This window comes from Anoplolepis gracilipes, chromosome 17, assembly GCF_047496725.1.
Source record: "Anoplolepis gracilipes chromosome 17, ASM4749672v1, whole genome shotgun sequence".
NCBI lineage: Eukaryota > Metazoa > Arthropoda > Insecta > Hymenoptera > Formicidae > Anoplolepis > Anoplolepis gracilipes.
This window is the reverse complement of record NC_132986.1, coordinates 3,856,542-3,883,903: the sequence shown is the minus strand read 5'-3', so window position 1 is coordinate 3,883,903 and position 27,362 is coordinate 3,856,542. Positions and strand designations below refer to the sequence as shown.

The following is a 27,362-nucleotide window of genomic DNA, read 5'->3' as shown; positions in this document are numbered from 1 at the left end:
TAATAAATTAAATATAAATGATAAAAATAAATTTTTATTTTAATAAAATAATATCTCAGATTTTTATTATAGTAAATATGAGAATAAAATAAAGAAAATAAATAATTGATAAAATTTGACTAATTCTAATAAATGGATATTCAATTACTTGGGCACCAACTCAAGTAAGGAGAATAAATGTGTTTAAAAAAATTCAATATAATAGTTGGTTAATAGGATAAATTATTAATGAATTGAATTTAGGGGTTAGGAGAGGGAGGGTATATAAGATTAAAATTGATATTAATAAGGCAATAACACCTCCTAGTTTATTAGGGATTGATCGAAGAATAGCATAAGCAAAGAGAAAATATCATTCAGGTTGGATATGAATAGGTGTAACTATAGGATTTGCGGGAAGAAAGTTATCAGGGTCACTAAATATATATGGATATTCTAGATTAATAATTCAAAAAATTATGATGAAAACCATAAAAGTAATATTATCTTTTGTTACGTCCCGTAATTTGTCACCAGTTGTCACGTCCTCGAGCGTTCGCGAGTGAGGTGCGGTTACGGTGGTTGGTGTACGCGGATCGCGGTGGCCGAGCGGTAAACCTGTCACGATCAGCGTAGCGGTGCACCGGAAACTAGAGGTCGGGACGTAATGGATAATAGGGAGGATGTGAAGTGAGTAGACAATGAGTACAGATTGTTTACGTATACTAATTTTCATGTATTTATCATTATTTTATATTAAACATATATGTACAGTTATATTATATTTTTCAAGACGATTAGACAACTAATTCATGGACGGTTATCGGGAGGCGAATTGATAGGTGCTTCAGCGGACGACAAGATGCATACTCGCCCGGAGAAAGCCTGGGAGGAAATGATCCTCGGTCGCGTAATCCCGAAGTCTATTGTCACGTCCAGCGCCTCCGCTTGACACCAGTCGCCGTCCGTTGACTCCATACGTCACCTGTTAAGTAGACATAGTAAGCGTTAAGCACCTATAAAATTCTTTTACTTTCCTTTTCTTTTTATATATATATATATATATATATAGTTATTATCAAAAATAGATTAAGCCGATAAATACCTTTTATTATGTTTCCGGCTAAAACATCCTTTTCCTTTTTTTTTTTTCTTCTTTTTCTTCTTTTTTCCTGTTTTATCCCCATCACTGGTTCTCCCCTATCACCTACCTAAAATGAAGGAAAATAATTAATTAATTGTCCAATGAAAATTCTCACCTATTTTCCGGCCACCCGGTATATCACCTTCTGGTCCGCCTCCTCAGCACCTGAAAAAGAGAAGAGAAACGACCCACCAAGTCGGTCGAACATCTTAATTTTATTATAATTACCCATTTAGTTTTGTCACTCTAGTTGCAGTATCTGAAAAATAAAAAGGAAACATAATATTAAGTATGCGTCAATAGAATAACGTAAATTAAGTAATAGCGATAATATAAACCAATGTTCACTCCACCTCGTCGTCATCACTCTTACTAAACACAAACATACACGTACACATCACCATAGACACACGCATCGAGAATTAACCACCACCCGGTATAACAAAAATATAAAGTAAATCTATATAACAAGCTAAAATCACTCAAGGAAAGAGATCGTAACTGCGAATGAGCGGAAATACAACTCCCGATACATGTTCACCTTAATAAATTGACACCCGGTATATAAACTAACATTGTCATATTATCCAAACATTAGTATAAAATAGTGTTTAACAACCGACCGATTCATTTGGTTAAATTCCATAAGCTTCATATAATAAACTCCGATCGGTACTTTCGGGACACCCTGTATATGAACTTTCATTAATTATTAAAACTGAGCAAGCCAAGTAACTCGTATGTGCAATTGCAACTTCCTATGCACAGTCTAAATCACTTTTCTCAATATATCAAAAGTTGTCGCAACATCGAAAAGCACCCAATTTTTAACGATTTAAACATCACATAAAAAACCCGCCCAGTGACCTTAATTAATTATTTCCTGGCGCCTTGACTCATAAGGAACCAAAAAAGGTAGCAACTTATAGGGCTACAGCCCCGCCATAAAAAGTTAAGCGCACATTGTTATAGACCCATTTTGCTTCAGGAACACCTCATATTTTCAACTTTAATAATTTATTTATTTTAATCCGCACCTCCAATATATAATTATGCCTTCACTATTAAATGCAGTTTTATATCCCAAAGCCGAATTAATACCACAATAACGTACATGTCTAACGATTCTGTCACCCAAATATAATAACTTGTCAATTTTACTCATATTCCACCGCAGCGCAGTGATTTCATTAAATCCAAATTTTAACAATAATAAAAGATTCGATCAAACCCATCTTCTGCATAATAATTCCTTACCATGAATCCAATTTGGTTTGCCAATAAAAATCCGGTCAGCTATCATTTATAATTATTTCATATATCAACCATGGAGATAACTTGGTGCATGCACATATACATATATATATATATATATGCGACTCGCTGCAGATATCATAATCCACAGATGTTTTAAAGGCAAATTATAATGACCTGACAAGAACTCCTCGAGGCTCAGACAATATTTAAGTAATCAATTAAAACCAATAATAATTAAAATGAACCACTCATAATACATATATATATATATATATATTATAGTGAAAACAATATAAATATCCCATAAAGAGTTTAAAACGAATAAAGCTCTGGAAGATAACTAAAGTTAAATAGTCACACTCAATATATACAATTACTTAATTAACTCTTACTTATACAAGGTGTCTGAAATAACTTGAACGTGATAATATTCTCAAAACTTCGTTATCATTTTATTGAGGATGAATGATAATTACAATATACATATGCATAATAAACAAAATGACCATACCTATATATATATATTGTGGTACGATAATACACACATCATACACTACATAAACCAAGTATAAACGCATAATGAACACCCAGAAATAATTACATAGATACACGCTCCTTAACAAACACACCATAAAATTATATAACAATAGTCACTTAATATACCCGGTGATACAAAAATACGCGCGTTATAAACTTATCATCTACACAATGTTTAATCAGTATCTGACTATTATAGACATATTATCCACCCAGTAACACGCAAATACACACACTCTATAAATAATTTATATACATAGTGACCCATTAGTACGCACAAATAAAGCACTCTCAATAAACCTATTATAAACTTATTACAGGCATATTCATATATTAACATACACATAATCAATGTATCATATACATGGTAACACAATAGTTTCGGATCTTATAACTAATTCATACATATTCCAAGCGTATCACTTAAATTACACACTCAACCTCTCACAATATAAACTTGTCTTAAATTTATGCATTTATACACACTTACACACTCCTCATCCATCCATTGTAAATATATCACGGCATATTACATGTGCATTTATACCATTATTACATATATATAAATATATAAACCTTTACTACTAGTTATAATGATATACATACATACATATAGTTATATAATAGCGAGTTTAACGTCTGTAGACTAATTTAGATCTTGTAATCCACGAATAACATTATGCGACATCATAGATAATTGTTAATTAATAAGTTAATTAGCGTAATGCTCTCATATCTCTACAATTATTTAAGTACAACGCTATAATACAATGCGGCGATAAGTAATTAATCAGATAAGTTATCGTAACGCTAGTAATAATTGCGATATATCTAGAAATAACGATATAGATATTACATTATAATGCTAGTCCCGAAGGTTCTAGAACATTCAGGAACCGCCGGATCACGTGAAAATTTCGGACAAACACCGTGATAGCTTACTATTGCCCGGCGCGTGATACCCGTGACAAACAAGCATGACCAGGATCGGACCACGTTGCGCGCGCTATAATTCAGAAGGTGGGAGCCCTCAGCGACCACGGGTATATAAACGGGAGCACCGTGTGCTCAAAAATCAGAGTATTCAGTTCTCGCCTAGACAGTTCAGATCATTAGACAGTTCAGATCATATTTAGTATTCGGCTTTCGCCCGACAGTAAAATCTGTTGTTCGGTTCGTTCCGACCATTCAGTTTTCGCATAATCAGTATTCGATCAGCAGTCAATACTCGATTCATACAGTACCCAGTAAATTCATTGTACGTACAGACAGTCATTTATACGATTTAATAATCGGTTATCCTTATAACATTCAATCATACATACGCTCTCGCAAGTTTTCGCGCAGTGTAATTAATATTATATCTTCGAATCAGTGGTTTCTAGTTCATTACGGTATTATTCACACAAAATCATTAATTCAGAGAGACTTCGAGACTAGCATATCGCGAATACTATTAATTAGCCTTCAGTTCTTACGTTTACTGTCGTATAAATCTATTCTTGATTACTTGTATCCACTGTTACTATTATATTTCCTTTCTCTTTATCGATTTCCACGGCGCTCACAATACATATCGAATTCTATCTATCACTTTTAAAGATATTTTATCTAAATTTTCGTTTGCAGTGAATTACTTCTATCAACAATATAAGCGTATTATCTTTTCCTCTCCATGCAATTGTTAATGCCGCCTATCTATAATATCGTTTACGCGTCCGAAACCAGTCTGTGCGTGAAATCATAGTCGAAGGAAAGTTCTATTAACTAATGTTGTAATACTAATATTGTAGATCCACATTCTTGTGTACTCCCGCGTTACAGTGTGCTTCCCAGTGGTTCCTGTAACACATAACAATTTAGTGAAGTGAGTACGTTGTCGTAATTATTAAGATATATTCGTGTAATCATTAATCATATTGTTTACGTGTAATTACTCGAAATATACATACTTGTGTCAGTTCGCGGCCCCTGTCCATTCCGGGCGTCGGTCATCTTTTCGGTGTCAATTCTTCTCGCCGTTAACCTCTCGCGTCTATACCTGTAAATATAAAGACAAGCTTTCTATTCTAATTTTAATATTGAAATTATCGGGCAAATTAGTGCTACTTATCTGACGAGGTCATCCTTCCTTCAAGCCTACTTCGGGCTCTCTCTTTCATCCTGCGGCGACGCGCGCCTCCTCCAGGGCGTTCTTGTATTCCCTATAGCTTCTTCCTATATAATTTTTTTTTTCTCTTTTCTTTCTTTCTTTTTTTTTCTTTTCTTTTCCCTTATCCGCTCACCAGTGGCAAGGTCCGCGACGTCCGCCTTGACATACCCAGAGCCTCAGATATCTGTAACTTATAATCGAAGAGATTAATATTTTATTCGGACGTCTTCATAGGGAATGTCATTAGACAGAGAGCGATAACCATTCTTACCTACACCGTAGGGCGCCTCCTCCAGGGCGACCTACATCCTTCCTACGTAGTGTGCCTCTTTCAGGGCGATTCTACGTCCCTTCTAGCAGTGCGCCTCATTCAGGGCGGCTCTGCCTTCATCCTTCGTAGTGCGCCTCCTTCAGAGCCGGACTACCCCTCTCTAGGTCGCACGCCTCTCTCAGGGCGAACGACTCTCTTCTCCGAGGAGCGCCTCTTTCAGGGCATTCCGCCTCCTAGCGTGCAGCGCGCCTCTGTCAGGGCGATCTGCCTCCTCTCAGTCCACGAACCGCGCCTCTGTCAGGGCGTCTCTCACAATTCCTCCGATCGCTCTTCTTGATCTAAAATATAGAATAAATATTAAATTAAAGTAAACTCATTAAGGCTCACCCTGTCCCCGCAACCCGTCAGATAAGGTCAAGTCAACTCGTTTACCAATTTACTTTAACGCGTATGTTTTTTTTTTCCTTTTCATCACTCGCGTTACTATTACTAACCCCAGTCTATACCCCTCCGCGTATTCAACTATGGCGTCGATTATGATTTCGCTTACCTTCTTAGCTGCGTCATGGGTCGGTCACGTCGAGCAGGGCGTGCTCACCAATTGAAGCGCCTCATCCGGTCACTATACCAAGGCGGCTCCTACCTGACGGTCCGAACAGCTGCGTCGCCACCAGGTAGTCAGAGCCCAGCATCCGTCGGGTATTTCACTTACCCTCCACCGGGAACCCATACATCGGAGTCATCAACCCCTGACCAGCTACACGACGCCGTCACTCCACCGGCATCCAGTAGCGGGGTCGTCGCTTCCTCACATAGGCCCTTACCGCCTATCGAATACCGTCCGTGGCCCGTGCCCCCGCCGTTGATAGACTTCGGGATTACGCAACCGAGGATCATTTCCTCCCAGGCTTTCTTCGGGCGAGTATGCATCCTGTCGTCCGCTGAAGCACCTATCAATTCGCCTCCTGATAACCGTCCGTGATTTAATTGTCTAATCGTCTTGAAAAATATAATATAACTGTACATATATGTTTATTATAAAATAATGATAAATACATAAAAATCAGTATACGTAAACAATCTGCATTCATTGTCTACTCACTTCACATCCTCCCTATTATCTATTACGTCCCGACCTCTAGTTTCCGGTGCACCGCTACGCTGATCGTGACAGGTTTACCGCTCGGCCACCGCGATCCGCGTACACCAACCATCGTAACCGCACCTCGCTCGCGAACGCAGAGGACGTAACAACTGGTGACAGCGGCGGGACGTAACAACTGGTGACAGCGGTGGGATATTACCGCTAAAAATCAGTGCAAAAATAAAAGTTACTATTCTTCGTTATCGAAAACGAGTACATTTTCTCAAGAAAATCTTTCTTTCTTAAAATCATCATCGCGAATTATTTCTTTTACTAGTCTCGAAGGAAATTAAAAGTAAAGTTACAATTAAAGTCTTTTCAAACCTCAATAAATAAACAAATCGGTCGTTGTCCATCAATCCTTATACCTTAATACTACTTCAAAATTCTTCGTAAAATATATGTATCCATGTTATATGTATCCAAACTAATTTAACCACTAACCTCTTAGGTGATAATTACCTGTTCATAATCGTGATAACTGGTGATTGTACGCGATTCCGCTTTCGCATACCCGCAACAAAAAGAAATTATATACGCACAATCGTTCGCAACCGCGAGTCCTGCTATACCATCGATAATAAATACTTACCTTTAAATATGGCTCAATCCGATGATCTCTCGGGAAACATAGAACGCGAAAACCATGAGGAAGCTTTTAGAGATCTACGCGAAAAAGAAAGAGAATTAAAAATCCGAACTGAAATGTTGGAAAACATGATGCGCGCGTTCGCTAAAAATCTACCCGGTTTGCAGGCCTCGAGCCCAGCGGACGTAACAAATAACGCGCCTCCATCGTTTAACATGTCGAACGCCTCGTATAACGATATCAAGCCCACGACCTCAGCCGCCGGAATCGACGGTTCTCATTATCCTATGGGATATCCGAAATCATATCTGCGCGACGCTCTCGAACTGGTGCCGAAATACGACGGGCATAACATCCCCGTGCTACAATTCGCTAGGGCATGCAAAAGGGCAAAAGAATCGGTACCGTTGGTAGACGAAGCATTATTTGTCCGTATGCTACGAAATAAATTAACGCACCACGCATATTTAGCCGTAGAGGATGAAATCCACCCGACCGTGGAAAAATTTCTCGACTGCCTCAGGCGAACTTTCGGTCCCGCTAGAAGCTCGAACTATTATCGCGGACAATTAAGCATGGCATACAAAAAGCCGAACGAGCACATACTTGACTACATCGGGCGTGTTAAGGATCTGAAAACGGCCATAATTGAAGGAGATCAAGTCCAACTCGGTAGACCGTTATCCGAAAATGAGATTGCCGGAATAGAAGGTTTCGCGTTAGAAGCGTTTTACGAAGGACTTCCACGCGAATATAGAATAGAACTTCGCGCTGAAGGATATAGTAGCCTCCCCGACGCCTGCTCTAAAGTGGTCACAATTAATAAACGCCTAGAAAGAGAGGAGATAAGATACAAGAGCACTCGAAACGCGAACGGTAACAATAATCACAATAGTAACGCTGCACCGGCCCCCGTGACGCAAATTCTCCAACGCGATCAGACTGCGGTAGCGAATACGCCGCCCGGTCCCGGGAATGCACACGAACGAAAAATTTGCGGGTACTGCCAAAAGATCGGACACCTCATACACGAGTGCCGTAAACGACAGTATCGCGAAAAGTACAATAACAATAATAATAATAATTTCAATAATAATAATAATTATTCCAATAACTCTCATAATACGCACGCTAATAGTAATATGAATAATCCACCTCCGCGAAATTCGGGAAACCGAACAGAGGTCTCGGTCAACGGAGCGTCCCGAGGCCCTTTCCAAATCCGCTCCACCCTCTGCATGGAAGGGAAACCAGATCCCTTCACGTCCTCCGAGGAGACGACGGAAACGTACCGGCCGTCGAGCTCGCATCACCGTCTTTCCGAGGACCAACAGCCTTCATGCTCGATACAGGAGCACAGCCTAATATAATAAAAAAAGGTTGCATTAAATCCGATATTCAAATCAACAACAAGGAGACTATCCAATTAACGGGTATCACCGAAAATGTTGTCACCACTCTGGGATCCGCCATAGCATACGTTTCGGAAACCCCAGTAGTTTTCCACGTGGTAGCCGACGAATTCCCTATAATCACACAGGGCATATTAGGTTCGTCGTTCTTCACTGAACATAACGCGTGCATTAATTACGGTAATAAGTTAATCACGTGGCGCGACTGCGCGTTTCCATTCAAGGACAAGGAGTCCATTGTCATACCCTCACGTATGAAGCTGGGAATCACGGTCCGCATAGCTAATCCGGAAATTAAAACGGGTTATCTCGCCCCGATACGCGCCCGCGACGCGGTCTTCGCCGGAGATGCACTTGTCACGTGTATCAACGACAAGGCATATATCGGCATCACGAATACATTAGACGAAGAAGTAGAAATTATAATACCTACCGTTACGCTAACAGAAGTAACAAAAATATCACAGGACCCCCCTTCCAGGGAGCCTCTGAGGCAACCCTCTAGCCCATCGGGCAATAGTCCCGTCAAAATTCAAGCGAGCAAAAGCCTTCGCACCCAAGAAGCACGCACTGCACCTGCAACGAGTCAAGATAATTTTACTACATGCAAAAATAAACAACCAAACAAACTACACAATAACACAAAGACCAAGATACACATTGAAAACAACAAACAATCAAACTCATCATTTAACAAACAAAATACGCTACAAAACCAAAATACATTTACCCCCTCTCTTCCTCTTCTTAATACACCAACACAAAACGTCGATCCCGACTATCATCTCTACGGGCAGGAGCACTGCCTTCCCCTTGTCGCACCAAGGTGCGGCGTCGACCTAGGTCGACATCCCAATACCTCTCCCGATTATCCCCCATCCCTTTCTACAAAAAATGCAACACTTCAAGCTACAATCGTTTCTACGCACACGTCCCTTGATTCTAATACTATTATCACAAATCATTCTCACATTACTTACACAGAAAGGGGATCCTTATCTCCGCCGGCGAACGACGATGCCGCTCTCGCGTCGGTGCGAACCCCTTCCTCTGGTCTCGGCCCAGGCGGTCAATCTTCTATAATTGCTCTTCCTTACTTTCCTCTAAACCCCGCAAAAGCGGATGACTCACCCTCTTTGTGCGCAGTTACAAATAAGCAACCTGAAACAAATAATAATACACATCATTTCACACTCATCGATCAGCGTGCATCTAATCTTGCGAAATACAACGACATACACAAAATGCAAATAGTTAATATGGTAAACGAGAAGATACATTGGAAAAACTTAAGGAACTCACCCGAGATACTCACCCAGCGCGAACACAATCATAAGGAAGACTCTACACCGGACAGAATTACCCAAATAATACGACTCTTGCGCCTCGATCATCTTAACGACCTAGAAAAAGAGAATATTTTTGAACTAATAAAACGACACAATGACAGATTCTACGTACCAGGAGAATATCTGGACCAAACTTCAACAATCACCCATAAAATAATCACTTCGGACGAGATACCTATACACACGAAGCAGTATAGATTTCCGCCAATACATCGAGAAGAAATAAATAAACAGGTCAACGAGCTCCTTCAGAAAAATATAGTGACACCATCCACTTCACCGTACAGTTCCCCCGTCTGGATCGTTCCGAAGAAACCGGACTCAACTGGAAACAAGAGATGGCGAATGGTCATCGATTACAGAAGGCTCAACGAAAAAACGCTAGGAGACGCCTACCCTCTGCCAAATATCAGCGATATCCTCGACCAGTTGGGCAGTGCAAAATATTTCTCCGTCCTCGACCTCGCCAGTGGGTTCCATCGAATCCCAATGGATCCCAAGGATGCGCACAAAACAGCTTTCTCTACACCACATGGCCATTACCAATTCTCCAGGATGCCATTCGGACTCAGAAACGCACCGGCCACTTTCCAACGATTAATGGACCAAATATTGACCGGACTGCAAGGTATAGAACTTTTGGTGTACATGGACGACATAGTGATATACGCAAGCTCGTTACGGGAACATGACATTAAAATAGATAAATTAATGAAACGTTTAAAAACCGCCAATCTCACTTTACAACCAGATAAATGTGAGTTTTTGCGACATGAAGTCGTCTATCTCGGGCACGTAATTACAGATACTGGCGTACGCCCTGACCCCCAGAAAGTCTCAGCTGTTAAAGACTTTCCAGTTCCAAGGAGTCTGAAAAACGTACGACAATTTCTAGGCTTATCAGGCTACTACCGCCGCTTCATCCCCGATTTTTCAGGAATAGCTAAACCAATGTCGGACCTCCTGAAGAAAAACAGTACCTTCTCATGGAACGAAAATACACAACACGCTTTTGAGACTCTTCGAAGACGACTCTGCGAAGAACCGGTACTGCAATTCCCGGATTTCACGCGAGAATTCCTGCTCACTACGGACGCATCTGACTACGCTATCGCTGGAGTCCTAAGCCAAGGAACAATCGGCCATGACTTGCCAATCGCGTATACGTCCAGAGTGCTCAATTCAGCCGAAAGGAACTACTCGACAACAGAGAAAGAGCTGCTAGCCATAATTTATTGCGTCGGACACTTCAGACCTTACCTCTACGGGCGCAAGTTTACGCTCGTGACGGATCACCAACCGCTCGCCTGGTTAAACCGAGTGAAGGACCCGACCTCTCGCCTTATGCGATGGCGCCTGAAACTCGAAGAATACGAATATACAGTCGCATACAAGACAGGTGTCACGAACAAAAATGCCGATGCCCTGTCCAGAAATCCTATAACCGCTACTGTTTCCATTCTCCCGATCGAAAAAAAACGCATACGTCTCCCTCAGAAAGTACGAGACCTAATTACAAGCACTGACGATGACAGTTCTGATGATGAAAGGCGTCGGAAAGTACCTACCAGAAGGTCTACGGTCGAGAGTGAAATAATCACCTCACGGCCGTATGTTGTAGCTTCCGACTCTTCTGAGGAAATATTCGACAGTAAACCTCTATCATCCGGTCCACCTCCCCCCACATCTTCCCATCCTTCACCTTCCCCACGTTTCACGAATAACCAACAATCACCACCGTTAATTACGAAAGGACTCTTGGACCTCCTTGACGAACAGACGAACAATGAACGCGTCGATAACGTAGCGCAATTTCAGTCACGAGGAAAAACAATATCACACTTACCTTCTATACCCCCAGAACCCCCACCCGACCCCGTGACAGAACCGCCGGACGAAACCACTGTTGACGACAACAGCGATAAGGAATTCGATACCTTGGAAATTCTTCCCGAAGAAGAAACTCTGCAAATGAGACCAGAATTAATAACCACCCATAGCACAAGATGCCGTATAAAAAAACGCAACATACCATTACTGAATTGCAACGATAACACAATCATACTGGTCACCGTTGATAAACACCCCTTCGATAAAGGAGCTATGGAATTACAGCAAGATGGATACCTACCTCCGCTAGACGACTTAATGCTCGGAAGAGCGCGAGTCTATCCATCCATAGACGCGGGACGACACATTATAGTACTACCTGCAAAAGAGAAAAGAACAACATTATTGGACGAAGAAATCTTAAAGGAATGTTTCAGATCAACCCTCGACGTGATGACGGAATTACAACTACATACTGTTAGCATACGAGAGACACCCAGCCTCGACACGATACCATGGGATCGAGTCTTACAGACACTGCAAGCGATACTCTCCGAAAGGCCCGTCACCATCAGCATATGTCATGGACCAACCGTCACCCCTCCGGTAGAGGACCGTACAGCGATAATCCGCGAAAATCACGAATCTGCCGTCGGTGGACACAAGGGCGTCACGAAGACGTACCAGCGAATTAAACAAAGGTTTACATGGAACAAAATGAAAGGCGATATATTAAACTACATCAGGAATTGTCGAACGTGTCAATCTATGAAACTAGTCAGAAGGAAGACTCGACAACCAATGATATTGACCGACACACCTGGACGCGCCTTCGACAAAGTGGCTCTCGACATAGTAGGACCACTCAGAACCACTCCTAGCGGCAACTCATACGTTCTAACGATGCAAGATCTCCTCACAAAATACTCAGTATACGCACCACTACCAGACGCTAGAGGCGAAACCACGGCGAACGCCTTTATCCACTATTTTATCTGTCGTTTTGGATGCCCCCGAAGCATACTCACCGACCAAGGGACGAACTTTACCGGTGTACTCATGAAAAGCGTAACCAAAAAGTTCCGTATCCAACACTTCCGAACGACTGCTCACCATCCACAATCTAATGGGTCACTCGAAAGGTCGCACCTCGTTCTAATGGAATACCTGAAGTGCTTCGTCAATAAGGAAGAAGCATGGGACGACCTCATTGAGCGTGCCAGTTTTTCGTATAATACCTCAGTACACGAAGGTACCGGGTACACACCTCACGAATTGATCTTCGGACGTGTCGCCAGAGTTCCATCGGGACACAACCCCGAAGAAGATCCTGAAACATATCACTCCTACTTAACAAACCTGTTCGAAAAAATCTGTGATATACAGGAAGTCGCTAGAGCTAATCTCATTAGGGCTAAAGAGCGCTCCAAAAATTACTACGACAAACGCGTAAACCCGACGACTTTCAACGCAAACGATAACGTCTTTCTATTAAACGAGAGTAAAACAGATAAATTCGGAAAAGAATATCACGGCCCGTACCGCATTATCGAAATCCTCGACCACGAAAACGTGCGAATTCAAATTAATAAATCAACGCGAATAGTGCACGTCAATAGACTACGGAAAGCCCACTACGGCGAACCAGGATGACTACCTTTCTTCTGTTTCAGATTGGATTACTCAGTTATCTTCTCCATTTTCTGGTTCAGACCGGAACGTACTGTTCTACATTTTTCTCTTAAGCAGAATCAACATAGAGTTCACAATGGCCTCACTGATCGTCTTCCTAGCGTATCTGGCAACCCAGGACTGCAACGCCCTCGTAGGCTACGACTGCAACACGCCGTGCGACAACGGGACCACAATCTCGCTGCTCGATAACAACGCCTGTCGATTACACGGGAAGCTTCCAATCACCCGAGATGTGAGCGTGGAGATCCTCGCGAAGCCCAGACTCACCACAGCGGACGTACTAAGCTGCCGCATAGAGATAGACTACGTGATCAGCCACACGGACCACACCACGAGGGAATCTACAACACCTACCAGCAATAAACGACATTACTTATCTGTATCTGCTCCTGTATGCATGCACATACACGCACAAGGGAAACTGCAATTCGGGAACCAGACCCTTGACGGCCTTTCCGCCAACCGCGTGAATAGCCGCACTATTCCGCCGACCGAAACCGTCAGCGCCCACAACCTGCCATCAGACGACCTGAAAACAAAACGCGTCATAAACGTGTACTTGCACATAACGTTCAAACGGACCATTGTCAAGATCGACACGATGGAAACCAAGATATTCTTACCTAGTGGTGCTAGTTGCACATACATCGACCTTGAATGCACCGACGAAGAGGGCTTTCATAATTTCTGGTCCCCCTTTGTTCACGGAGGATGCACTCAACTACGGCATACCGTCTTGTATAGAGGAATTGCCAAAAGACTACAAATTACGGGACGTCCCACGGCATACGCCTTAACGGTAGAAAACACCAACCTGCTCGCGTTTGCTCGAGCGCGTCACGACGTCTGCAACGCCACTGTGATACAGACCGAAAACCCCCGACTAGTAATACGGGAAATCAACGACTCTTACGTAAAGAATCAACCATCCGTAAATAAGGTGCACCGATCTCACCACTCGTACTTTTCGTACAAGAGTAACACAAAGACAGACCTGAGCGTAGAAAATACCTACGAAGACCTTGTCATGAGGAAATGCCTCACGGAAGTAACAAAATTACACGCCTTGACCGCCATGGCTCACCAAGACCCTCCATCATTTGCGTACGCCGTCACAAAAACACCAGGATACTCAGCGCGCGTACGAGGGGAAGCTGTACAAGTATTTCGATGTACTCCTGTACCTGCACGGATCAGGGCCACGGAAAGCTGTTTCCAGGAGCTCCCAGTAATAATAGACGGGAAGCCCATGTACCTAAAGCCAAGAACACGCGTTATATCTGGCGAAGGCACAGAAATTGAATGCGATCCGCTTGCTACGGCAATGTACAAAATGAGAAACAAATGGTACGTATTCACTCCAGAGTTGAAAGTGTCTGCTATCGATCCTCAAGGCCTCCAATCAAGAACGCTACCATGGGGTCAACATATCGACGAGTTAAACGAGATTCACGAGCACTCGGACGTACAGAATCCAAGCACAGACGACTCTCCAGGACGACCAGACCACTCGAGCCCTGTATACATCGTGGAGGTCTCGGTAACAACAACAGTTATTGGTGGAATTATAATACTCACCTTATTTATCATCTTGAAAAGCCTAGCAAGAAAGTTAAGCTATCGAAACTCGAGCCTGAAAAATAAAAACATATTAACAAATGATGATATGTTAATGACTGATGATAGTGCCAACTCTCAAAAACCAACCAAACAGGAAACACCTGCCAAGACACTCAGCAATTCTCCATTATCGCGCCCAATGATAGATCACCGAATCCAGAAGGACATCTCTCATGAATCCACGGATACGATGACGATTCACCACTCTTCCAAGGAGAGGACTCCCGCCATATCTTCAGAGATCGCCAACCTGCGAGAAGCCTACTTGCACTTGGAACGAAAGATCAACCGTCTATCAACCGCACCGTAAGCCGAGTTCAACGAGCTCACCGTCGCATCATTTCACGCTGCTCCACTTTTAAGGAGGGGGGTGTCACGTCCAGCGCCTCCGCTTGACACCAGTCGCCGTCCGTTGACTCCATACGTCACCTGTTAAGTAGACATAGTAAGCGTTAAGCACCTATAAAATTCTTTTACTTTCCTTTTCTTTTTATATATATATATATATATATAGTTATTATCAAAAATAGATTAAGCCGATAAATACCTTTTATTATGTTTCCGGCTAAAACATCCTTTTCCTTTTTTTTTTTTTTCTTCTTTTTCTTCTTTTTTCCTGTTTTATCCCCATCACTGGTTCTCCCCTATCACCTACCTAAAATGAAGGAAAATAATTAATTAATTGTCCAATGAAAATTCTCACCTATTTTCCGGCCACCCGGTATATCACCTTCTGGTCCGCCTCCTCAGCACCTGAAAAAGAGAAGAGAAACGACCCACCAAGTCGGTCGAACATCTTAATTTTATTATAATTACCCATTTAGTTTTGTCACTCTAGTTGCAGTATCTGAAAAATAAAAAGGAAACATAATATTAAGTATGCGTCAATAGAATAACGTAAATTAAGTAATAGCGATAATATAAACCAATGTTCACTCCACCTCGTCGTCATCACTCTTACTAAACACAAACATACACGTACACATCACCATAGACACACGCATCGAGAATTAACCACCACCCGGTATAACAAAAATATAAAGTAAATCTATATAACAAGCTAAAATCACTCAAGGAAAGAGATCGTAACTGCGAATGAGCGGAAATACAACTCCCGATACATGTTCACCTTAATAAATTGACACCCGGTATATAAACTAACATTGTCATATTATCCAAACATTAGTATAAAATAGTGTTTAACAACCGACCGATTCATTTGGTTAAATTCCATAAGCTTCATATAATAAACTCCGATCGGTACTTTCGGGACACCCTGTATATGAACTTTCATTAATTATTAAAACTGAGCAAGCCAAGTAACTCGTATGTGCAATTGCAACTTCCTATGCACAGTCTAAATCACTTTTCTCAATATATCAAAAGTTGTCGCAACATCGAAAAGCACCCAATTTTTAACGATTTAAACATCACATAAAAAACCCGCCCAGTGACCTTAATTAATTATTTCCTGGCGCCTTGACTCATAAGGAACCAAAAAAGGTAGCAACTTATAGGGCTACAGCCCCGCCATAAAAAGTTAAGCGCACATTGTTATAGACCCATTTTGCTTCAGGAACACCTCATATTTTCAACTTTAATAATTTATTTATTTTAATCCGCACCTCCAATATATAATTATGCCTTCACTATTAAATGCAGTTTTATATCCCAAAGCCGAATTAATACCACAATAACGTACATGTCTAACGATTCTGTCACCCAAATATAATAACTTGTCAATTTTACTCATATTCCACCGCAGCGCAGTGATTTCATTAAATCCAAATTTTAACAATAATAAAAGATTCGATCAAACCCATCTTCTGCATAATAATTCCTTACCATGAATCCAATTTGGTTTGCCAATAAAAATCCGGTCAGCTATCATTTATAATTATTTCATATATCAACCATGGAGATAACTTGGTGCATGCACATATACATATATATATATATATATGCGACTCGCTGCAGATATCATAATCCACAGATGTTTTAAAGGCAAATTATAATGACCTGACAAGAACTCCTCGAGGCTCAGACAATATTTAAGTAATCAATTAAAACCAATAATAATTAAAATGAACCACTCATAATACATATATATATATATATATATTATAGTGAAAACAATATAAATATCCCATAAAGAGTTTAAAACGAATAAAGCTCTGGAAGATAACTAAAGTTAAATAGTCACACTCAATATATACAATTACTTAATTAACTCTTACTTATACAAGGTGTCTGAAATAACTTGAACGTGATAATATTCTCAAAACTTCGTTATCATTTTATTGAGGATGAATGATAATTACAATATACATATGCATAATAAACAAAATGACCATACCTATATATATATTGTGGTACGATAATACACACATCATACACTACATAAACCAAGTATAAACGCATAATGAACACCCAGAAATAATTACATAGATACACGCTCCTTAACAAACACACCATAAAATTATATAACAATAGTCACTTAATATACCCGGTGATACAAAAATACGCGCGTTATAAACTTATCATCTACACAATGTTTAATCAGTATCTGACTATTATAGACATATTATCCACCCAGTAACACGCAAATACACACACTCTATAAATAATTTATATACATAGTGACCCATTAGTACGCACAAATAAAGCACTCTCAATAAACCTATTATAAACTTATTACAGGCATATTCATATATTAACATACACATAATCAATGTATCATATACATGGTAACACAATAGTTTCGGATCTTATAACTAATTCATACATATTCCAAGCGTATCACTTAAATTACACACTCAACCTCTCACAATATAAACTTGTCTTAAATTTATGCATTTATACACACTTACACACTCCTCATCCATCCATTGTAAATATATCACGGCATATTACATGTGCATTTATACCATTATTACATATATATAAATATATAAACCTTTACTACTAGTTATAATGATATACATACATACATATAGTTATATAATAGCGAGTTTAACGTCTGTAGACTAATTTAGATCTTGTAATCCACGAATAACATTATGCGACATCATAGATAATTGTTAATTAATAAGTTAATTAGCGTAATGCTCTCATATCTCTACAATTATTTAAGTACAACGCTATAATACAATGCGGCGATAAGTAATTAATCAGATAAGTTATCGTAACGCTAGTAATAATTGCGATATATCTAGAAATAACGATATAGATATTACATTATAATGCTAGTCCCGAAGGTTCTAGAACATTCAGGAACCGCCGGATCACGTGAAAATTTCGGACAAACACCGTGATAGCTTACTATTGCCCGGCGCGTGATACCCGTGACAAACAAGCATGACCAGGATCGGACCACGTTGCGCGCGCTATAATTCAGAAGGTGGGAGCCCTCAGCGACCACGGGTATATAAACGGGAGCACCGTGTGCTCAAAAATCAGAGTATTCAGTTCTCGCCTAGACAGTTCAGATCATTAGACAGTTCAGATCATATTTAGTATTCGGCTTTCGCCCGACAGTAAAATCTGTTGTTCGGTTCGTTCCGACCATTCAGTTTTCGCATAATCAGTATTCGATCAGCAGTCAATACTCGATTCATACAGTACCCAGTAAATTCATTGTACGTACAGACAGTCATTTATACGATTTAATAATCGGTTATCCTTATAACATTCAATCATACATACGCTCTCGCAAGTTTTCGCGCAGTGTAATTAATATTATATCTTCGAATCAGTGGTTTCTAGTTCATTACGGTATTATTCACACAAAATCATTAATTCAGAGAGACTTCGAGACTAGCATATCGCGAATACTATTAATTAGCCTTCAGTTCTTACGTTTACTGTCGTATAAATCTATTCTTGATTACTTGTATCCACTGTTACTATTATATTTCCTTTCTCTTTATCGATTTCCACGGCGCTCACAATACATATCGAATTCTATCTATCACTTTTAAAGATATTTTATCTAAATTTTCGTTTGCAGTGAATTACTTCTATCAACAATATAAGCGTATTATCTTTTCCTCTCCATGCAATTGTTAATGCCGCCTATCTATAATATCGTTTACGCGTCCGAAACCAGTCTGTGCGTGAAATCATAGTCGAAGGAAAGTTCTATTAACTAATGTTGTAATACTAATATTGTAGATCCACATTCTTGTGTACTCCCGCGTTACAGTGTGCTTCCCAGTGGTTCCTGTAACACATAACAATTTAGTGAAGTGAGTACGTTGTCGTAATTATTAAGATATATTCGTGTAATCATTAATCATATTGTTTACGTGTAATTACTCGAAATATACATACTTGTGTCAGTTCGCGGCCCCTGTCCATTCCGGGCGTCGGTCATCTTTTCGGTGTCAATTCTTCTCGCCGTTAACCTCTCGCGTCTATACCTGTAAATATAAAGACAAGCTTTCTATTCTAATTTTAATATTGAAATTATCGGGCAAATTAGTGCTACTTATCTGACGAGGTCATCCTTCCTTCAAGCCTACTTCGGGCTCTCTCTTTCATCCTGCGGCGACGCGCGCCTCCTCCAGGGCGTTCTTGTATTCCCTATAGCTTCTTCCTATATAATTTTTTTTTTTCTCTTTTCTTTCTTTCTTTTTTTTTCTTTTCTTTTCCCTTATCCGCTCACCAGTGGCAAGGTCCGCGACGTCCGCCTTGACATACCCAGAGCCTCAGATATCTGTAACTTATAATCGAAGAGATTAATATTTTATTCGGACGTCTTCATAGGGAATGTCATTAGACAGAGAGCGATAACCATTCTTACCTACACCGTAGGGCGCCTCCTCCAGGGCGACCTACATCCTTCCTACGTAGTGTGCCTCTTTCAGGGCGATTCTACGTCCCTTCTAGCAGTGCGCCTCATTCAGGGCGGCTCTGCCTTCATCCTTCGTAGTGCGCCTCCTTCAGAGCCGGACTACCCCTCTCTAGGTCGCACGCCTCTCTCAGGGCGAACGACTCTCTTCTCCGAGGAGCGCCTCTTTCAGGGCATTCCGCCTCCTAGCGTGCAGCGCGCCTCTGTCAGGGCGATCTGCCTCCTCTCAGTCCACGAACCGCGCCTCTGTCAGGGCGTCTCTCACAATTCCTCCGATCGCTCTTCTTGATCTAAAATATAGAATAAATATTAAATTAAAGTAAACTCATTAAGGCTCACCCTGTCCCCGCAACCCGTCAGATAAGGTCAAGTCAACTCGTTTACCAATTTACTTTAACGCGTATGTTTTTTTTTTCCTTTTCATCACTCGCGTTACTATTACTAACCCCAGTCTATACCCCTCCGCGTATTCAACTATGGCGTCGATTATGATTTCGCTTACCTTCTTAGCTGCGTCATGGGTCGGTCACGTCGAGCAGGGCGTGCTCACCAATTGAAGCGCCTCATCCGGTCACTATACCAAGGCGGCTCCTACCTGACGGTCCGAACAGCTGCGTCGCCACCAGGTAGTCAGAGCCCAGCATCCGTCGGGTATTTCACTTACCCTCCACCGGGAACCCATACATCGGAGTCATCAACCCCTGACCAGCTACACGACGCCGTCACTCCACCGGCATCCAGTAGCGGGGTCGTCGCTTCCTCACATAGGCCCTTACCGCCTATCGAATACCGTCCGTGGCCCGTGCCCCCGCCGTTGATAGACTTCGGGATTACGCAACCGAGGATCATTTCCTCCCAGGCTTTCTTCGGGCGAGTATGCATCCTGTCGTCCGCTGAAGCACCTATCAATTCGCCTCCTGATAACCGTCCGTGATTTAATTGTCTAATCGTCTTGAAAAATATAATATAACTGTACATATATGTTTATTATAAAATAATGATAAATACATAAAAATCAGTATACGTAAACAATCTGCATTCATTGTCTACTCACTTCACATCCTCCCTATTATCTATTACGTCCCGACCTCTAGTTTCCGGTGCACCGCTACGCTGATCGTGACAGGTTTACCGCTCGGCCACCGCGATCCGCGTACACCAACCATCGTAACCGCACCTCGCTCGCGAACGCAGAGGACGTAACAACTGGTGACAGCGGCGGGACGTAACACTATCAACGGCGGGGGCAAGGGCCACGGACGGTATTCGATGGGTGGTAAGGGCCTATGTGAGGAAGCGACGACCCCGCTACTGGATGCCGGTGGAGTGACGGCGTCGTGTAGCTGGTCAGGGGTTGATGACTCCGATGTATGGGTTCCCGGTGGAGGGTAAGTGAAATACCCGACGGATGCTGGGCTCTGACTACCTGGTGGCGACGCACCGTCAGTTCGGACCGTCAGGTAGGAGCCGCCTTGGTATAGTGACCGGATGAGGCGCTTCAATTGGTGAGCACGCCCTGCTCGACGTGACCGACCCATGACGCAGCTAAGAAGGTAAGTGAAATCATAATCAACGCCATAATTGAATACGCGGAGAGGTATAGACTGGGGTTAGCAATAGTAACGCGAGTGATGAAAAGGGAAAAAGAAAAAGAAAAGTGAAGAAAAAAAAACATATGCGTTAAAGTAAATTGCTAAACGAGTTGACTTTACCTTATCTGACGGGTTGCGGGGACAGGGTGAGCCTTAATGAGTTTACTTTAATTTAATATTTATTCTATATTTTAGATCAAGAAGAGCGATCGGAGGAATTGTGAGAGACGCCCTGACAGAGGCGCGGTTCGTGGACTGAGAGGAGGCAGATCGCCCTGAGCGAGGCGCGCTGCACGCTAGGAGGCGGAATGCCCTGAGAGAGGCGCTCCTCGGAGGTTAGAGTCGTTCGCCCTGAGAGAGGCGTGCGATCTAGATAAAGGTAGTCCGGCTCTTGAAGGAGGCGCACTACGAAGGATGAAGGCAGAGCCGCCCTGGAAGAGGCGCACTGCTAGAAGGGACGTAGAATCGCTCTGAAAGAGGCACACTACGTAGGAAGGATGTAAGTCGCCCTGGGGGAGGCGCCCTACGGTGTAGGTAAGGATGGTTATCGCTCTCTGTCTAACGACACTCCCTATGAAGACGTCCGAATAAAATATTAATCTCTTCGATTATAAGTTACAGATATCTGAGGCTCTGGGTATGTCAAGGCGGACGTCGCGGACCTTGCCACTGGTGAACGGATAAGAGAGAAAAAAAAGGAAAAAAAATAAAGGAGGAAGCTATAAGGAATACAAGAACGCCCTGGAGGAGGCGCGCGTCGCCGCAGGATGAAAGAGAGAGAGCCCGACGTAGGCTCGAAGGAAGGATGACCTAGTCAGATAAGTAGCACTAATTTGCCCGATAATTTCAATATTAAAATTAGAATAGAAAGCTTGTCTTTATAATTACAGGTATGGACGCGAGAGGTTAACGGAGAGAAGAATTGACACCGAAAAGATGACCGACGCCCGGAAAGGACAGGGGCCGCGAACTGACACAAGTATGTATATTTCGAGTAATTACACGCAGACAATATGATTAATGATTACACGAATATATCTTAATAATTACGACTACGTACTCACTTCACTAAATTGTTATGTGTTACAGGAACCACTGGAGAACACACTGTCACGCGGGTATACACGAGAATGTGGATCTACAATATTAGTATTACAACATTAATAGAACTTTCCTTTGACTATAATTTCCGCGCGGACTGGTTTCGGACGCGTAAACGATATTATAGATAAGCGGCATTAACAATTGCCTGGAGAGGAAAAGATATAACACTTATATTGTTGATAGAAATAATTTACTGCGAATGAAAATTAAGATAAAATGTCTTTAAAAATGATAGATAGAATTCGATATGTATTGTGAAAGCCGTGGAAATCGAAAAAGAGAAAGGAAATATAATAGTGACGGTGGATACAAATAATCAAGAATAAATTTATACGACAATAAACGTAAGAACTGAAGGCTAATTAATAGTATTCGCGATATGCTAGTCTCGAAGTCTCTCTCAATTAATGATTTTGTGTGAATAATACCGTAATGAACTAGAAAACATTGATTAGAAGATATAATATTAATTACACTGCGCGAAAATTTGCGAGAGCGTATGTATGATTGAATGTTATAAGGATAACCGATTATTAAATCATATAAATGACTGTCTGTACGTACAATGAATTTACTGAGTACTGTATGAATCGAGTATTGACTGCTGATCGAATACTGATTATGCGAAAACTGAATGGTCGGAACGAACCGTACAACAGATTTTACTGTCGGGCGAAAGCCGAATACTAAATATGATCTGAACTGTCTAATGATCTGAACTGTCTGGGCGAGAACTGAATATTCTGATTGTCTGAACTGTCTAGGCGAGAACTGAATACTCTGATGATGAGCACACGGTGCTCCCGTTTATATACCCGTGGTCGCTGAGGGCTCCCACCTTCTGAATTATAGCGCGCGCAACGTGGTCCGATCCTGGTCATGCTTGTTTGTCACGGGTATCACGCGCCGGGCAATAGTAAGCGGTCACGGTGTTTGTCTGAAATTTTCACGTGATCCGGCGGTTCCTGAATGTTCTAGAAGCTTCGGGACTAGCATTATAATATAATATCTATATCGTTATTTCTAGATATATCGCAATTATTACTAGCGTTACGATAACTTATCTGATTAATTACTTATCGCCGCATTGTATTATAGCGTTGTACTTAAATAATCGAAGAGATACGAGAGCATTCCGCTAATTAACTTATTAATTAACAATTATCTATGATGTCGCATAATGTTATTCGTGGATTACAAGGTCTAAATTAGTCTACAGACGTTAAACTCGCTATTATATAACTATATGTATGTATGTATATCATTATAACTAGTAGTAAAGGTTTATATATTTATATATATGTAATAATGGTATAAATGCACATGTAATATGCCGTATATTTACAATGGATGGATGAGGAGTGTGTAAGTGTGTATAAATGCATAAATTTAAGACAAGTTTATATTGTGAGAGGTTAAGGGTGTAATTTAAATGATACGCTTGGAATATGTATGAATTAGTTATAAGATCCGAAACTATTGCGTTACCATGTATATGATACATTGATTATGTGTATGTTAATATATGAATATGCCTGTAATAAGTTTATAATAGGTTTATTGAGAGTGCTTTATTTGTGCGTAATAATGCGTCACTATGTATATAAATTATTTATAGAGTGTGTGTATTTGCGTGTTACTGGGTGGATAATATGTCTATAATAGTCAGATACTGATTAAACATTGTGTAGATGATAAGTTTATAACGCGCGTATTTTTGTATCACCGGGTATATTAAGTGACTATTGTTATATAATTTTATGGTGTGTTTGTTAAGGAGCGTGTATCTATGTAATTATTTCTGGGTGTTCATTATGCGTTTATACTTGGTTTATGTAGTGTATGATGTGTGTATTATCGTACCACCGTATATATAGGTATGGTCATTTTGTTTATTATGCATATGTATATTGTAATTATCATTCATCCTCAATAAAATGATAACGAAGTTTTGAGAATATTATCACGTTCAAGTTATTTCAAACACCTTGTATAAGTAAGAGTTAATTAAGTAATTGTATATATTTAAGTGTGACTATTTAACTTTAGTTATCTTCCAGAGCTTTATTCGTTTTAAACTCTTTATGGGATATTTATATTGTTTTCACTATAATATGTATATACATATATTTATCTTGTGTAGTTCATTTTAATTATTATTGGTTTTACTTGATCACTCAAATATTGTCTGAGCCTCGAGGAGTTCTTGTCAGGTCATTATAATTTGCCTTTAAAACATCTGTGGATCATGATTTCTGCAGCGAGTCGCATATATATATATATATATATGTATATGTGTATGCACCAAGTTATCTCCATGGTTGATATATGAAATAATTATAAATGATAGCTGACCGGATTTTTATTGGCAAACCAAATTGGATTCATGGTAAGGAATTATTATGCAGATGATGGGTTTGATCGAATCTTTTATTATTGTTAAAATTTGAATTTACTGAAATCACTGCGCTACGGTGGAATTTGAGTAAAATTGACAAGTTATTATATTTGGGTGACAGAATCGTTAGACATGTACGTTATTGTGGTATTAATTCGGCTTTGGGATATAAAACTGCATTTAATAGTGAAGGCATAATTATATATTGGAGGTGCGGATTAAAATAAATAAATTATTAAAGTTGAAAATATGAGGTGTTCCTGAAGTAAAATGGGTCTATAACAATGTGCGCTTAACTTTTTATGGCGGGGCTGTAGCCCTATAAGTTGCTACCTTTTTTGGTTCCTTATGAGCCAAGGCGCCAGGAAATATTTAATTAAGGTCACTGGGCGGTTTTTTTATGTGATGTTTAAACCGTTAAAAATTGGGTGCTTTTCGATGTTGCGACAACTTTTGATATATTGAGAAAAGTGATTTAGACTGTGCATAGGAAGTTGCAATTGCACATACGAGTTACTTGGCTTGCTCAGTTTTAATAATTAATGAAAGTTCATATACAGGGTGTCCCGAAAGTACCGATCGGAGTTTATTATATGAAGCTTATGGAATTTAACCAAATAAATCGGTCGGTTGTTAAACACTATTTTATACTGATGTTTGGATAATATGACAATATTAGTTTATATACCGGGTGTCAATTTATTAAGGTGAACATGTATCGGGAGTTGTATTTCCGCTTATTCGCGGTTACGATCTCTTTCCTTGCGTGATTTTTACTTGTTATATAGATTTACTTTATATTTTTGTTATACCGGGTGGTGGTTAATTCTCGATGCGTGTGTCTATGGTGATGTGTACGTGTATGTTTGTGTTTAGTAAGAGTGATGACGACGAGGTGGAGTGAACATTGGTTTATATTATCGCTATTACTTAATTTACGTTATTCTATCGACGCGTACTTAATATTATGTTTCCTTTTTATTTTTCAGGTACTGCGACTAGAGTGACAGAATTAAATGGGTAATTATAATAAAATTAAGATGTTCGACCGACTTGGTCGTTTCTCTTCCCTTTTTCAGGTGTTGAGGAGGCGGACCAGAAGGTGATATACCGGGTGGCCGGTAAATAGGTAAGAATTTTCATTGGACAACTAATTAATTATTTTCCTTCATTTTTAGGTAGGTGATAGGGGAGAACCAGTGATGGGGATAAAACAAGAAAAGAGAAGAAAAAGAAGAGAAAGAGAGAAAAAAGAAGGATGTTCTAGCCGGAAACATAATAAAAGGTATTTATCGGCCTTAATCTATTTTTGATAACAACTATATATATAAAAAGAAAAAGAAAATAAAAGAATTTTATAGGTGCTTAACGCTTACTATGTCTACTTAACAGGTGACGTATGGAGTCAACGGACGGCGACTGGTGTCAAGCGGAGGCGCTGGACGTGACACTTTTATAGTGAAGTAAACATGAATTTTATAAAGATTTCTGTTAGTTCCTAAAGGATTAGAAGATCCTGTGTTATGTAAGAAAAATAAATGTAAAATAACTATTAATATAATTAGGAAAGGAAGAATAAAATGAAGGGAGTAAAATCGATTTAAGATTGCGTTATTAATAGAGAATCCTCCCCAAATTCATTGGACGATTATATTTCCTATGTAGGGAATTGTAGAAATTAAATTAGTAATGACTGTTGCCCCTCAGAATGATATTTGGCTTCATGGTAAAACGTACCCTAAAAAAGCTGTTGCTATGGAGATTAGGAAGATTCTTACTCCAATTATTCAGGTATTAAAGAGTTTATAAGAATTATAGTATAATCCTCGTCTTACATGGATATATAGACAGATAAAAAATATTGAAGCCCCATTTATATGAATATTATGTAGTAATCATCCTAATTTTACATTTTGAATGATGTGAATAATTCTATTAAAAGCATAGTTTATATTAGGGCAATAATGTATGGATAATAAAAAGCCCCTTAAAATTTGAATAAATAAAAATATTCCTAATAATGATCCAAAATTTCATCAATAAAAAATATTAATTGGTGTTGGAAGTTTAAGTAAGGAGTTATTAATTAATATTATTAAGTTTTTATTCATAAATAAATTTTTAATTGATTTTACGTATGGTGAATAATTTAATAGAACAAATCTTGATAATAGTAAATAATGAAATTAGTAGATAAAATATTGAGCTAATAGTTATATTATTATATGGGTATTCATAAAGATTAATAATATTTTGAAAATTTATTTCATTAAATTTTAAGATTACTATTGAATCATTATAATTAAATTTATTTTTAAATAAGTTAGATCAAGGAAAATTGAAATATATATATCTAATTAATAATAATCAATTTAAAATGAATAATATAAGCAAATAGGGATTATAATTATTAAGTTTATTTTGATCATTTGAGATT

General features: G+C 39.9%; 1 pseudogene; it reads right to left on the bottom strand.

The window, feature by feature from the left end:
- Positions 1–55: 55 nt before the first annotated feature.
- LOC140675333 (cytochrome b-like) lies at positions 56–27,036 on the bottom strand (annotated as a pseudogene).
- Between the last annotated feature and the right edge of the window lie 326 nt (positions 27,037–27,362).